This window comes from Taudactylus pleione, unplaced genomic scaffold (assembly GCF_031769625.1).
Source record: "Taudactylus pleione unplaced genomic scaffold, aTauple2 ptg000138l, whole genome shotgun sequence".
Lineage (NCBI taxonomy): Eukaryota > Metazoa > Chordata > Amphibia > Anura > Myobatrachidae > Taudactylus > Taudactylus pleione.
In genome coordinates, this window is record NW_028284540.1 from 907372 (window position 1) to 922164 (window position 14793).

The window sequence follows — 14793 nt, forward strand, 5'->3', positions numbered from 1 at the left end:
CAATACAATATATATATATACATGTGCATGTATATATATATTTACACTATATATATATATATATATATATATGTATATATATATTTCTATATATATATACATATACACACACACACATATACATATATATATATATATATATATATATATATATATGTACATATACATATATATATGTGTGTATATATATATATATATAAAATATTTTAGGGGTGCACTCACCAGCCTTCAATCCAAATTTAGTATGATAGCTTTATTCCATAGAAAAAAAATCCAACGTTTTGGTCCTCTTTGGAGCTTGACAAAGGTCCAAGGAGGACCAAAATGTTGGTTTATTTTTCTATGGAATAAAGCTGTTATACTAAACTTGGATTGAACTCTGGTGAGTGCACCCCTAAAATATTTTCTATACTAGTGGTTTGTGGCTTCACCTAGACCACAGTTTGATACTGCACCCCAGCGATTATTTCTCTCATAAAGTGATTTTGGATTAGCCAGAGAAATATATATATATATATATATATATATATATGTATATACACACATATACAGATGCATATATATGTACATATACAGTACATATTTTATTACTATTTACAGTCAGGTCCATAAATATTGGGACATTGACAGAATTTTCAGATTTTGGCCTCTATTCACCACCACAATGGTTTTGAAATGAAACAAACAAGATGTGCTTTAACTGCAGACTTTCAGATTTAATTTGAGGGTAATTACATCCAAATCGGGTGAATTGTGTAGGAATTACAACAGTTTCAATATGAGATCCAAAGAGCTGTCACTATCAGTGAAGCAAGCCATCATTAGGCTGAAAAATCAAAACAAACCCATCAGAGAGATAGCAAAAACATTAGGTGTGGCCAAATCAACTGATTGGAACATTCTTAAAAAGAAAGAATGCACCGGAGAGCTCAGCAACACCAAAAGACCCGGAAGACCACGGAAAACAACTGTGGTGGATGACAAAAGAATTATTTTCCTGGTGAAGAAAAACCCCTTCACAACAGTTGGCCAAATCAAGAACACTCTCCAGGAGGTAGATGTATATGTGTCAAAGTCAACAATCAAGAGAAGACTTCACAAGAGTGAATATAGAGGGTTCACCACAAGATGCAAACCATTGGTGAGCCACAAAAACAGGAAGACCAGATTAGAGTTTGCCAAACAACATCTAAAAAAGCCATTACAGTTCTGGAACAACATCCTATTGACAGATGAGACAAATATCAACTTGTACCAGAGTGATGGGAAGAGAAGAGAAGGAAAGGAACTGCTCATGATCCAAAACATACCACCTCATCAGTGAAGCATGGTGGTGGTAGTGTCATGGCGTGGGCATGAACTGGTTCCCTTGTATTTATTGATGATGTGACTGCTGGCAAAAGCAGCAGAATGAATTCTGAAGTGTTTCGGGCAATATTATATGCTCATATTCAGTCAAATGCTTCAGAACTCATTGGACAGCTCTTCACAGTGCAGATGGACAATGACCTGAAGCATACTGCAAAAGCAACCAAAGAGTTTTTTAAGGCTAAAAAGTGGAATGTTATGCAATGGCCAAGTCAATCCCCTGACCTGAATCTGATTGAGCATGCATTTCACTTGATGAAGACAAAACTGAAGGGAAAATGCCCCAAGAATAAGCAGGAACTGAAGACATTTGCAGTAGAGGCCTGGCAGAGCATCACCAGGGATGAAACCCAGCGTCTGGTGATGTCTATGCGTTCCAGACTTCAGGCTGTAATTGCCTGCAAAGGATTTGCAACAAAGTATTAAAAAGTGAATGTTAGATTTAGGATTGTTTAGTTTGTCCCATTACTTTTGGCTCCTTAAAAAGTGGGAGGCACATATAGAAACCGTTGTAATTCCTACACCGTTCACCTGATTTGGATGTAATTACCCTCAAATTAAATCTGAAAGTCTGCAGTTAAAGCACATCTTGTTTATTTCATTTCAAAATCATTGTGGTGGTGAATAGAGGCCAAAATATGAAAATTCTGTCAATGTCCCAATATTTATGGACCTGACTGTATATATTTTGCCCGATCACTGTGGCCAGCAGTGATTGGGACACATGGGGACTTGGGGAGGTGGAGCTGAGGCCAGAAAGGAGTGGGAGAGGCCGCCGAGTAACATAGCAGCAGCAGCAGCAGCTACCAGAGCTGCTTCTGACTACACAGTGATCTTACTGATCACTGTGATCCGGAGCCACAGCAGCAGTAGCACAGCAGCAGTAGCTGCTACATGAGCCTTTGCTGCTGCTTCTAGGGGGGTGCCGCCGGTGCCCGATCCTGTGGCCAGCAGTGATCGGGACACAAAGGAGGAGGAGGTGCAGGTGTAGAGGGACCAGAAGGTCCCTCTGAGATGGGCGCCTGCTGGAAGTTAACTTCCAGCAAGCCGCCCACTGTGTGTTTCTGACTGGTCGTATCAGATACGACCATGTCAGGGAAAGCCCAGTCTGGCATGGTCATATCTGATACGACTTTGCCAGACAAGTGGTTAAAATAACTGAACTTCAGTTGCTCTGTCATTATGTAATGCTTAGTGTGCATCTTCTGGTCAATGTAGAGAAAGAAAAACTGGTGCGCTAATCACTCAGGTGTTGTCTAATATAGAGACTTGCTGCTGACACCAGGGGGATACCTGCAAATCACCCTCAAAAAGGAACAAGAATACAAATAAGGTGTCTGCGCTAATCACTATATAAATATATATATATATATATATATATATATATATAAAAAACATAGGCTGTGAAAATTATAAATATATTGTTATTTTATTGAACATATGAAAAAATTAACTGCAGTTCAACTCTAAAAACATATATAAGCATAGCACATTGAATGAAAAAATAATTGAATGTTACATTAATAATCTAAACACATACTATTTCCAATATATAATAGGAAAAAAGATAGATGTTTTAAACTATATGCAGAGCCTTGATGTTAATCAACATATGTTGATATTGGCAACCATAATTATATAATTCTGTAAAGTAGGTATAGTCACTCCGTTGAAACCAGAAATAGGGTATAGTGACTCCCTAAATTACGGAGCCGTGGAGCTAACAAAAATCTTAGTATGGAGAATATAATAGCGAGGGGTCTCCAGACCAAAACCCGCCGTCCAGTATCTTACCTGTCCCAGTGGACTCAAAGCTCCAAAGACTCCCTAGGAACCAACTGCCCCTGCGACTCCCAGACAAATAGAAAGAAGTAGGTGTGATGTTGGTCCCTGTGACCAGCGCCACTCCAGCGGCTAACTGTAGGACATGCTGCACATCATTTTAATCAGCGGAAACTGCTTCTGCTATCAATTTGATTCGCAGTATGATTCAGATGCATAAGATAAAATGTTGCATAAAAGACGCTCGCGCTACCGAGTTATGCCATGGCATGGCGCGACTAGATGGCCTTTTTAACGTGCAAGGAGCCTGGATGTATGAGGACCCATCTGTATATTTGTATAAATAACAGAATTTGCACACACCACCAAGTGATTTATTTTTAATCTAGTAGTGAAGAAACTAAACTAAAAAACTAAAGGAGAAAAAACCCTCCCCTTCCATGATTCGAACCCCGGACCCCCAAGGTCCTTAACCACTAGCCCACATACTCTAGCCATGTTGAGAGCTGCACCTGTTGTGTATGTGATGTGAAGTGTGCAAATTAAAGCAAGCAATGTGTACAAAGTCAATAGCGGGCTTAGTATGCGGCAGCATTGAATAGAAGCGAATGATGGTTGGGGTGGTGGTGAGCTATACAATGAGCTCAATGGAGTTCAATAGTAATTGTGTGATGGTGGGGGGAGGTGGTGAAGGCCGTACACAGATACACAGAGAAAAAGGGATGAGGGAAGTGCAAAGTGGTGTATTTTAAAAGTATTTAACCTGACATGATTTCTCTTTATAAAAAACTTGCCCCCTGTTATGTGTACAATGCAATGTCTCCTGTATAGCAGAAATGCCAAGTGGAGGGATGTCGAGAGAAATGTTTTGACTCTAAGGTAACAAGAGTGCTGTGTGACTCAGTAGCTCAAGCGTCTTTTATGCATCTTTTTGCCCTAAAATGTGTCTTATTAGCACAAGCAGCTTCTGCTGATTAAAATGATATGCAGCATGCCTATGTTCTGTGAGCCAGTACCGAGTATCTGCAAGCATCACTACATTAAAGTATTACTGTCACCATTAGTGTAACATAGCATTTCGCATGCATGCATTTCGCATGCAGATACACCCGCACTGGCTCACAGAACATAGGCATACTGCATATCATTTTAACCAGCAGAAGCTGCTTGTGCTATCACTTTGACTCGCTGTATGATTCAGACGCATTTGAAGGTAAAAAGTTGTATAAAAGACGCTCGCACTACCGAGTCATGCCATGGCATGGCGTGATTAGATGGCCTGTTTAATGTGCAAGGAGGCTGGATGTATGAGGACCCATCTGTATATGTATTTGTATAAATAACAGAATTCACACACCACCAAATGATTTATTTTTAATCTAGTAGTGCAGATTTATAAACTAAAGAAGAAAAAAAAACTCCCCTTCCATGATTCGGACCCCGTACCCCCAAAGGTGCTAGGTACAGACCTTAACCACTAGCCCACACACTCTAGCCATGTTGACAGCTGCACCTGTCATGTATTTGATGTGAAGTGTGCAAATTAAAGCCATACAATGAGCTCAATGGAGTTGAATAGTAATTGTGTGATGGTGGGGGGAGATGGTGAAGAAACTTGGGTGGCCATAAACAGAGAGGAAGGGAGAAGGGAAGTGCAAAGTAGTGTATTTTAAAAGTACTGAACCTGACATGATCTCTCTTTATGAAAAACTTGCCCCTGTTATGTGTACAATACAATGTCTATGTATAGCAGAAATGCCAAGTGGTGGGATGTCGAGAGAAATGTTTTGAGTCTAAGGTCACATTGGTGCAAGTGTGCAATTTCAACTGCACAGTCAGTGTGTAATACAGAGCTTAATGATTTCAAACTTTATTAGACATTCTTCTACAGCTTTATTATACATTCCTGTTTCCATGGAGAAAACACTGTACTACTGTGTAGTGTACTGAATCACTGCTTCTGTCAGCCAATCATTGATACAGAACATGCATTGGAAATCAGACACATGCGCTGTGTGGTTTAGGAAAAGTGACACCTGGTGGACAAAAACATTGTATTTCATGTTATGACTTTTTTCCAGTGCTATGCTACATTACAAAACTTTCTGTGTGGCGAGAATCATGGCGTGGAGTGTGGCGCACCTTGCGTGGTGTGCTACATAGCGTATGGAGCAACAAACTAGCTGGGCACATCTGTATTTTTAATCCAGTAGTGAATATTTAAAAACTAAGGAAATAAAAAACCTCCCCTTCCATGATTCGAACTTGGGAAACCCAAGATGCAAGGTGCAGACCTTAACCACTATTCCACACACACTAGCCATGTTGAGAGCTGCACCTGACATGTATGTGATGTGAAGTGTACAAATTAAACCAGGCATTGTGTACAATGTAGTTGCTGATGCTGTAAAGTAGCATTTCATGTGCAGATACACCCGCACAGGCTCACAGAACATAGGCATGCTGCATATCATTTTAATCAGGAGATTGCTTGTGCTATCATCGCTGTGTCATTCAGATGTATTTGAGGGTAAAAAGTTGCATAAAAGACACAGTACCGAGTCATGCTTTATTAGAACAGTACGTGTAAAAACATTTATCATGTCTCAGTGAAAGCTGTGCATGCCTGTGACCCCTGTCTGAACCCATTAGACAAATATATATATTTATATTTTTTTAATAGTGCAGGACTCACACACATACTGTACTGTTATTATTTAATTCTTTATTACACATTCTTCTACAGCCCTGATTCCATGACCTAAATTCTATACTATAGTGTACCGAATCACAGCTTCTGTCAGTCAATCATCGGGTGGTGATACAGAAAATGCATTGGAACTCTGATACATGTGCTGTGTAGTTTAGGAAAAGGGACACCTGGTGAACACAAAGTTGTATTACACAATATGACTTTTTTCCAGTGCTACGCTACTTTCCATTAAGAATCATTCTGTGTGGTGTGACTCAAGGCTATTGTGTGGTGTGAGATGCATGGCATGCTACATGGCTGTATGGAGCAACAAACTAGCTGGGCACATTTGTAGTTACAAGGTGGAACTCCACCCTTTATATATTTCAGCAGATGGAGGAACAGCAAAAATCCAATCAAAGCTACACAACGAACTATAACATAGGAAGAGGAGGGGGAATGTGCCTTACTCAAGCTCAGTGGAAAATACTTTCCATGTGGTGCAAAGTGCTGAAACTTTTGAAGTAGTCACCTGTGAGGTGAGCTCAGACACCACCAGCTCGAGTCAGGTAATTCCCCAAATTAAACTGTTGGACAAGCAGCTTGAGAAACTGAAGGAGGAGCTGAAACAAAGCAATTCCGTTAAGTATGTCAAACTTGTAGATCAAGTCCTTTATTTGCTTTGCCAGGATATGAGGGTTGTCAGGATCTTACAATCTGATCAATACATTTTGGCAACCGTGCTGGTACCTAGGTTTAAGTCATATATTTTGACTTTCTTCCCAGGGGGCACAGATCTGAAGAGATTCAAAGAGCTGTCGGTAAGGAAATTATCAGCTCAAGTAGCACATGATGCAGCGATGGTTCCTCCTTCAGTTTTTCCAGCAAGTGCTGCTGCCAGGAAAAAAGTAATCTTTCCCAAAAAAAGACCCACTGGTGATGCAGAGTCAACATAACCAAGTTTTGACATCTAGATGGGTCTAAAAGAATTGCCTACAATTAATGAGAACTCTACTGTGACTCCATCTGTTATGGTCACCATTCAAAGAATGGTTCAGGACTATTTTAATGATAGCAACAAAATAAACATGTCAGACAGTATGTTTTACCACTGGCAGGAAAAAAGGCAATTTTGAGGCCCTTGCACAAACTGGCTTTGCTTTACTTGAACTGCCCAACTTTCAGCTGCGAACCTTGTCAGCAATAAGCATAAGAGGCTACTTCCTCCAAATGTGGAAAAGATGATGTTCATCAAAAAAAACTACAAATTCCATGAAGAAGACCCTTACCACCAATTACATCCAAAAAGTGCTGAGGCACCTGTAATGGTGGATTCCAGCGGGGACAAATTAATATTGTTCAAAGATGATGTACACACTGATGAGGGTGAGGAAATGGATGATGGTGGCGACAACATCTTGCCTCCATAAAGCCAGTGTGTGCATGGAGAGATCATTGCCAGCAATGTCAGCTGCCTGTTGATAGCTTGTTTTGTGGCGGCCCAAACAAACCAATTGCTTCAGCCACAATTGGCAGTCCCTGTACCTGAAGTGATTGGATTTTTAAACTGTGCATGTCTGTTTACTATATACAACATAAGGGTCGGTGGAAGGGCCCAAGGACAATTCCATATTGCACCTCTTTTCTTTGCATTATGTGCTGTTTGGGTTATTGCTGCCTGACATTATTAAATCATAGTTTATTAAACTGCCATCCTGTCTGCCACTGTAGTGCCACTCTGTGCCATGTTGGAAGCTGAACTGCAACATGTTAGTGCCACCCATTGATGTCGCTTAGCTTGGTCAGCCAGATAGCTCAATGCAACCTTTTGTCCTAAACTGAATGAAATCAATATTGTGAGCTGTGAGGTGGTCAACATTGACTATAAATGACTGCAAATAAATGTTATTGAGGTTAATAATATTGAAGGAACAAAAACAGGCCAAAATTATGTGATTCCAGAGGTTTTTGTGATTTAAAAAAAAATACAGATCCAAAAACAAAAACAAAACACACAAGGGTGGTTTTGTAAAACCAAATCCAGATCCAAACCTTTGAAGGACATACAAATCCAAAACCAAAACACGGGGGTCGGCGCTCATCCCTAATACTTACTGTCATATAATTCAGAGAACAATACAGTGACAGCAATATAATACATAAAACATCATAGTATTCACCCTACAATGTACTGTAGAGAACATCACAATGACTAATACAGGGGTGTATCTAGGGGTCTAAGAGCCCCTGGAAAAGTAAGGGACTAGCTCTCCCCTCCAATGATTGCTCCTACAGGACATAAAAAACACACATTGATTCATTGCCCCCACAGATAGAAAATATATAAAAACAAACACTGATTCCACCCAGCCCCCTACAGAAGACATTACCTGCTGGGCTGGCACAGATAGCTGCAGAGCTAATTGCAGGAGACCAGCCTCCAGTTGCTTCAGAAAAGTCCAGACCAGTGAGTGTTTCCCTCCAGAGAGTCCAGCCCAGGACAATTGGAACTTAGGGCCTGATTCAGACACAGATGCTATGCCGCGATTGCACACATATGCATCGCAGTGTGCGTGCATGAACCAGCAACTGCGATCGGGAATTGTGCGCTCGTAGCACAAAGACTGAGCACTGCTTTGAGTGACAGATAGTGCCGTTTGTGGGTGGTGACAGGGGAAGGTGATTGTGAATGGGGGAGTGGTGCTGCAAACGCAGGCATGTCTGGGCATCAAAATGGAGTTTTATGGGTGTGCATAATTAGCATGGAGGCATCATTGTATATGTCACTTGGTTGTATTGCAGCTGCAGTGATTGCAGTACTTGCAGTGAGGTAGGATTTACTTCAAGCGCTGTGTGAAGCTCCGATGGTTCTCGATGGTTCTGATTAATCATACACTTCCTGGAGATGATGTGTGCTAAGTAAGAAAAGTGGGCGTCTTTACACCGGCAAGCGCTCACTCTTCCAACGCTCTCTAAGACATAGATGGCATCCTTTCACCAGACAGTGCGATCACAGAATTTGCATACCCAGCCCCTTTTGGTTGCGAGCGATCACAGCTTAGCATCCGGGTCTGAATCGCCCCCTTAGTCCCACTCTCTCCCTCAGCACCTCATCACCATCCTCATCCCCTCATTACTGTCTTCAGCCCCTCACCACCATTCTCGTCCCCTCATCACTGTATTCAGCCCCTCATCACTGTCCTCAGCAACTCATCAGCCTCCTCAGCTCACATAACCATCTTTAGCCCCTCATCATCATCTGTCCCCCATCAACTAACTCAGACCTCAGTCCCCATTCATCATCATATGTCCCCCATCAACTAACTCAGACCTCAGTCCCCATCACCTCCATCAGCCCTCAGCCCCAAGTCATCTAACGCAGCCAGCCCCCATCACCCCATCCAGTGGCAAATGCAGGAATTTGAGAAGGGGGTTTCCAAATCCGAAAAAAAAATCTAGCCACAATTAATAATATATATATATATATATATATATATATATATATATATATATATATATATTAGGGGTGTGCACCGGCCACTTTTCGTGTTTTGTGTTTTGGTTTTGGATCTGGATCTTCCTTCGCGTTTTGGATCTGGATTGGCTTTGCCAAAACCACCCCTCCGTATTTTGGGTTCTGGGTTTTGTGTTTTGGATCTGTATTTTTTTTTTAAAAAAGCATAAAAACAGCTAAAATCACAGAATTTATTAACCTCAATAACCTTAATTTCCACTCATTTCCAGTCTATTCTGAACACCTCACACCTCACAATAGTGGTTTTATGTCCAAAAGGTTGCACCGAGGTAGCTGGATGACTATGCTAAGCGACACGAGTGGGCGGCACAAACACGTGACCCATCTAGGCTTGATACTGCAGTGGCAGACAGGATGGCAGTTTAAAAAACTAGGCCCCAAACTGTACATAATGCAAAGAAAAAAAAGAGGTGCAAGATGGAATTGTCCTTGGGCCCTCCCACCCACCCTTATGTTGTATAAACAGGACATGCACACTTTAACAAACCAATCATTTCAGCGCCAGGGTCTGCCACACAACTGTGGCTGAAATGATTGGTTCGTTTGGGCCCCCAACAAAACAAGCTGGCAATTAATCTGTCCCTGCACAAACTGGCTCTACGGAGGCAAGATGTCATCCTCATCCTCCTCATCCACCGATTCCTCACCCTCTTCAGTGTGTACATCCTCATCCTCACAGAGTATTAACTCGTCCCCACTGGAATCCACCACCACAGGTCCCTCTGTTCGTTCAGGAGGCTGGTCTCCCTGGAAGAGCTGATAATTCATTTTGATGAACATCATCTTCTCCACATTCTGTGGAAGCAACCTCCTACGCCTTTCGCTGACAAGGTTCCCGGCTGCACTAAACACTCTTTCGGAGTACACACTGGAGGGGGGGCAACTCAGGTAAAATAGAGCCAGTTTGTACAGGGGCCTCCAAATTGCCTCTTTTTCCTGCCAGTACAGGTATGGACTGTCTGACATGTCTACTTGGATGCTGTCACCGATGTAATCCTCCACCATTCTGTCAATGGTGACAGTATCATATGCAGTGACAGTAGACATGTCAGAAATTGTTGCCAGGTCCTTCAGTCCGGACCAGATGTCCAAACTTGGTCCTGCTTGCCCTGCATCACCGCCAGCGGGTTGCTTAGGATACCTAAGTTTTTTCCTGGCAGCCCCAGTTGCGGGAGAAAATGAAGAAGGAGCTGTTGACGTGTCACGTTCCGCTTCAGCTGACAGTGTGTTCACCAGCAGGTCTTTGCACCTCTGCAGGCTTGTGTCGGCCGGAAAGAGAGACACCACATAGGCTTTAAACCTAGGATCAAGCACGGTGGCCAAAATGTAGTGGTCTGATTTCACAGATTGACCACCCTGGGCTTCATCCACAAGTCCCACATGCCGAGCGGAATCGCTCCATCTTAGCTCCTCCTTCACTTTCTCCAGCTGCTTCTGCAAAAGCTTGATGAGGGGAATGACCTGACTCAAGCTGGCAGTGTCTGAACTGACTTCACGTGTGGCAAGTTCGAAGGGCTGGAGAACCTTGCACAACACGGAAATCATTCTCCACTGCGCTTGAGTCAGGTGCATACCCCATCCTTTGCCTATGTCATAGGTGGATGTATAGGCTTGTATGGCCTTTTGCTGCTCCTCCATCCTCTGAAGCATATAGAGGGTTGAGTTCCACTGCGTCACAACCTCTTGCTTCAGTTGATGGCGGGGCAGGTTCAAGAGTGTTTGCTGGTGCTCCAGTCTTCGGCACGCAGTCAGTGAATGGCGAAAGTGGCCAGAAATTTTTCGGGCCACCCAAAGCGTCTCCTGCACGCCCCTGTCGCTTTTCAGAAAATTCTGCACCACCAAGTTTATTGTGTGAGCAAAACATGGGACGTGCTGGAATTTGCCCAGATGTAATGCCCGCACAATATTGGTGCATTGTCAGATATCACAAATCCCCAGGAGAGTCTAAGTGGGGTAAGCCACTGGGCGATGATTTCCCTCAGTTTCTCTGAGAGGTTGTCGGCGGTGTGCCTCTTACTGAAACCGGTGATACACAGCGTAGTCTGCCTTGGAATGAGCTGGCGTTTCTGAGATGCTGCTACTGGTGACGCTGCTGCTGTTGCTGCGTAAGGTGATACATCTACCCAGTGGGCTGTCACAGTCATATAGTCCTTAGTCTGCCCTGTTCCACTTGTCCACATGTCCGTGGTTAAATGGACATTGTGTACAACGGCATTTTTCAGGACACTGAGGACACTTTTTCTGACGTTTCTGTACAGTCTCGGTATCGCCTGCCTAGTGAAGTGGAATCTAGATGGGATTTGGAACCGGGGACACACTACCTCCATCAATTGTCTAAATCCCACTGCACTAATGGCGGATACCGGACGCACGTCTAACACCAACATAGCAGTCAAGGCCTCAGTTATACGTTTTTCTTCAGGATGACTGCTGTCGTACTTCATCCTCCTCGCTAAGGACTGTTGGAGGGTCAATTGTTTAGTAAAAGTAGTGGTGTTCCTACTTCCTCTCTGGGATGATGAACGACTCCCAGCAGCAGCAACAGCAGCAGCGGCAGCAGTAGGTGTAGCAATGCAGGATCTTCTGGAGGAATCCCGGATAGGAGAGTCAGTCATGCCAGTGACATGACCTGCAGGACTACTTCCGATCCTGACTAAGGAGGAAATTGATGAGGAGGGAGTTGACGGTGTGGTTTGCAGGCGCTTGGATACAACAGGACAATGGGATTTAGGTGTCCCTGGACTGCTTACGGTCTTAGCCAAAGTTTCTGAACTTGACAATAACTTTTTATGAACGCGTTGCAGGTGCCGTATAATGGAGGATGTTCCTAGGTGGTTGACGTCCCTACCCTTACTTATTTCACCTTTACAAATGGTACATATGGCAAGACAGTTGTTGTCCGGATTTGGATAGAAATATTGCCAGACCAAAGAGGTGGAATGTTTGGTCTTCTGCCCAGGCATGACCGTGATGGGCTTTTTCATCCCACGGACAACAACTGTCTCCCCTGGAGCCTGATTTAAACAAACCACATCACCATCAGAATCCTCCTCGCCAACTTCCTCCTCAGCGCCAGCTACACCAGTATCCTCATCCTGTTGTACTTCAACAGTGACATCTTCAATTTGCATATCAGCAAGTGGACTGTGGGTGCTCCTTTCAGCACTTGCAGGGGGCGTGCAAATGGTGGAAAGAGCCACCTCTTCCCGTCCAGTGCTGGGAAGGTCAGGCATCGCAACCACCACCACACTTGGACTCTCCTTGGGGATTTGTGATATCTTCTTAGAAAGCACAGTTCTTCGCTGTGCTTTTGCCAGCTTAACTCTTTTGATTTTTTTAGTGGGAGGAGGGCTTCCATCGTCATGTGAAGCTGAACCACTAGTCATGAACATACTAGGGATCGACCTTAGCCGTTCCTTGCCACTCCGTGTCGTAAATGGCATATTGGCAAGTTTACGTTTCTCTTCAGCTGATTTAAATGTTTTTTTCAAGGTCATTTTCCTGAACTTTGTCATTTGGGATTGTATGTGCCCTTTATTATGACATTGGGCATCGGCCTTGGCAGACGACGTTGATGGCATGTTATCGTCTATGTCATGACTAGTGGCAGCAGCTTCAGCACTAGGAGGAAGTGGTTCTTGATCTTTCTCTATTTTATTTTTATCGGAGAAAGATTGGTCCTCCATTTATGTTATATTGATTTGATATATACGTGCGGCTAAACACAGAAAATATTTTTTTATTTTTGCTGGAGAGTAGAGCTCTTTGTGGGTTACACCACCCTTTAAGAAATGAGCCAGCCGGCTCTTTACTTATGGGACACAGGCGCACCCTTGGCGCTGCTCCTTTGTTGATGCACGTGCGGCTACTGCGCACACAATTCACAAACACAGAAAATATTATTTTTTTTGGTTTGTAGTGTACTTTGGGGGTTACAGCACCCTTTAGCGGTCAAGCCAGCCGGCCCTTTACTTATGACACAGGCGCACGCTTGGCACTACTTTGTTGATGCACGTGCGGCTACTGCGCACACAATTCACAAACACAGAAAAAATATTTTGTTATTTGGTTTGGAGTGTACTTTGGGGGTTACAGCACCCTTTAACGGTCAAGCCAGCCGGCCCTTTACTTATGACACAGGCGCACGCTTGGCACTACTTTGTTGATGCACGTGCGGCTACTGCGCACACAATTCACAAACACAGAAAAAATATTTTGTTATTTGGTTTGGAGTGTACTTTGGGGTTACAGCACCCTTTAACGGTGAAGCCAGCTGGCCCTTTACTTATGACACAGGCGCACGCTTGGCACTACTTTGTTGATGCACGTGCGGCTACTGCGCACAGAATTCACAAACACAGAAAAAATATTTTGTTATTTGGTTTGGAGTGTACTTTGGGGTAACAGCACCCTTTAACGGTGAAGCCAGCCGGCCATTTACTTATGACACAGGCGCACGCTTGGCACTACTTTGTTGATGCACGTGCGGCTACTGCGCACACAATTCACAAACACAGAAAATATTTTTTTTTTGGTTTGGAGTGTACCTTGGGTGTTACAGCACCCTTTAACGGTCAAGCCAGCTGGCCCTTTACTTATGACACAGGCGCACGCTTGGCACTACTTTGTTGATGCACGTGCGGCTACTGCGTACACAATTCACAAACACAGAAAATATATATTTTTTTGGTTTGGAGTGTACTTTGGGGGTTACAGCACCCTTTAATGGTCAAGCCAGCTGGCCCTTTACTTATGACACAGGCGCACGCTTGGCACTACTTTGTTGATGCACGTGCGGCTACTGCGCACACAATTCACAAACACAGAAAAAATATTTTGTTATTTGGTTTGGAGTGTACTTTGGGGGTTACAGCACCCTTTAACGGTCAAGCCAGCCGGCCCTTTACTTATGACACAGGCACACGCTTGGCACTACTTTGTTGATGCACGTGCGGCTACTGCGCACACAATTCACAAACACAGAAAAAATATTTTGTTATTTGGTTTGGAGTGTACTTTGGGGGTTACAGCACCCTTTAACGGTCAAGCCAGCCGGCCCTTTACTTATGACAGAGGCGCACGCTTGGCACTACTTTGTTGATGCACGTGCGGCTACTGCGCACACAATTCACAAACACAGAAAATAATTTTTTTTTGGTTTGGACTGGAGTGTACTTTGGGGGTTACAGCACCCTTTAATGGTCAAGCCAGCCGGCCCTTTACTTATGACACAGGCGCACGCTTGGCACTACTTTGTTGATGCACGTGCGGCTACTGCGCACACAATTCACAAACACACAAAAATATTATTTTTTTAGCACTTGGGGGGAGCACCCCTGATGGACAGAGCACCCCCTGGACAACACTACAGCACCCCTTTAGAACTGGGACACTGCACAGGACTTTGGAGTGTACA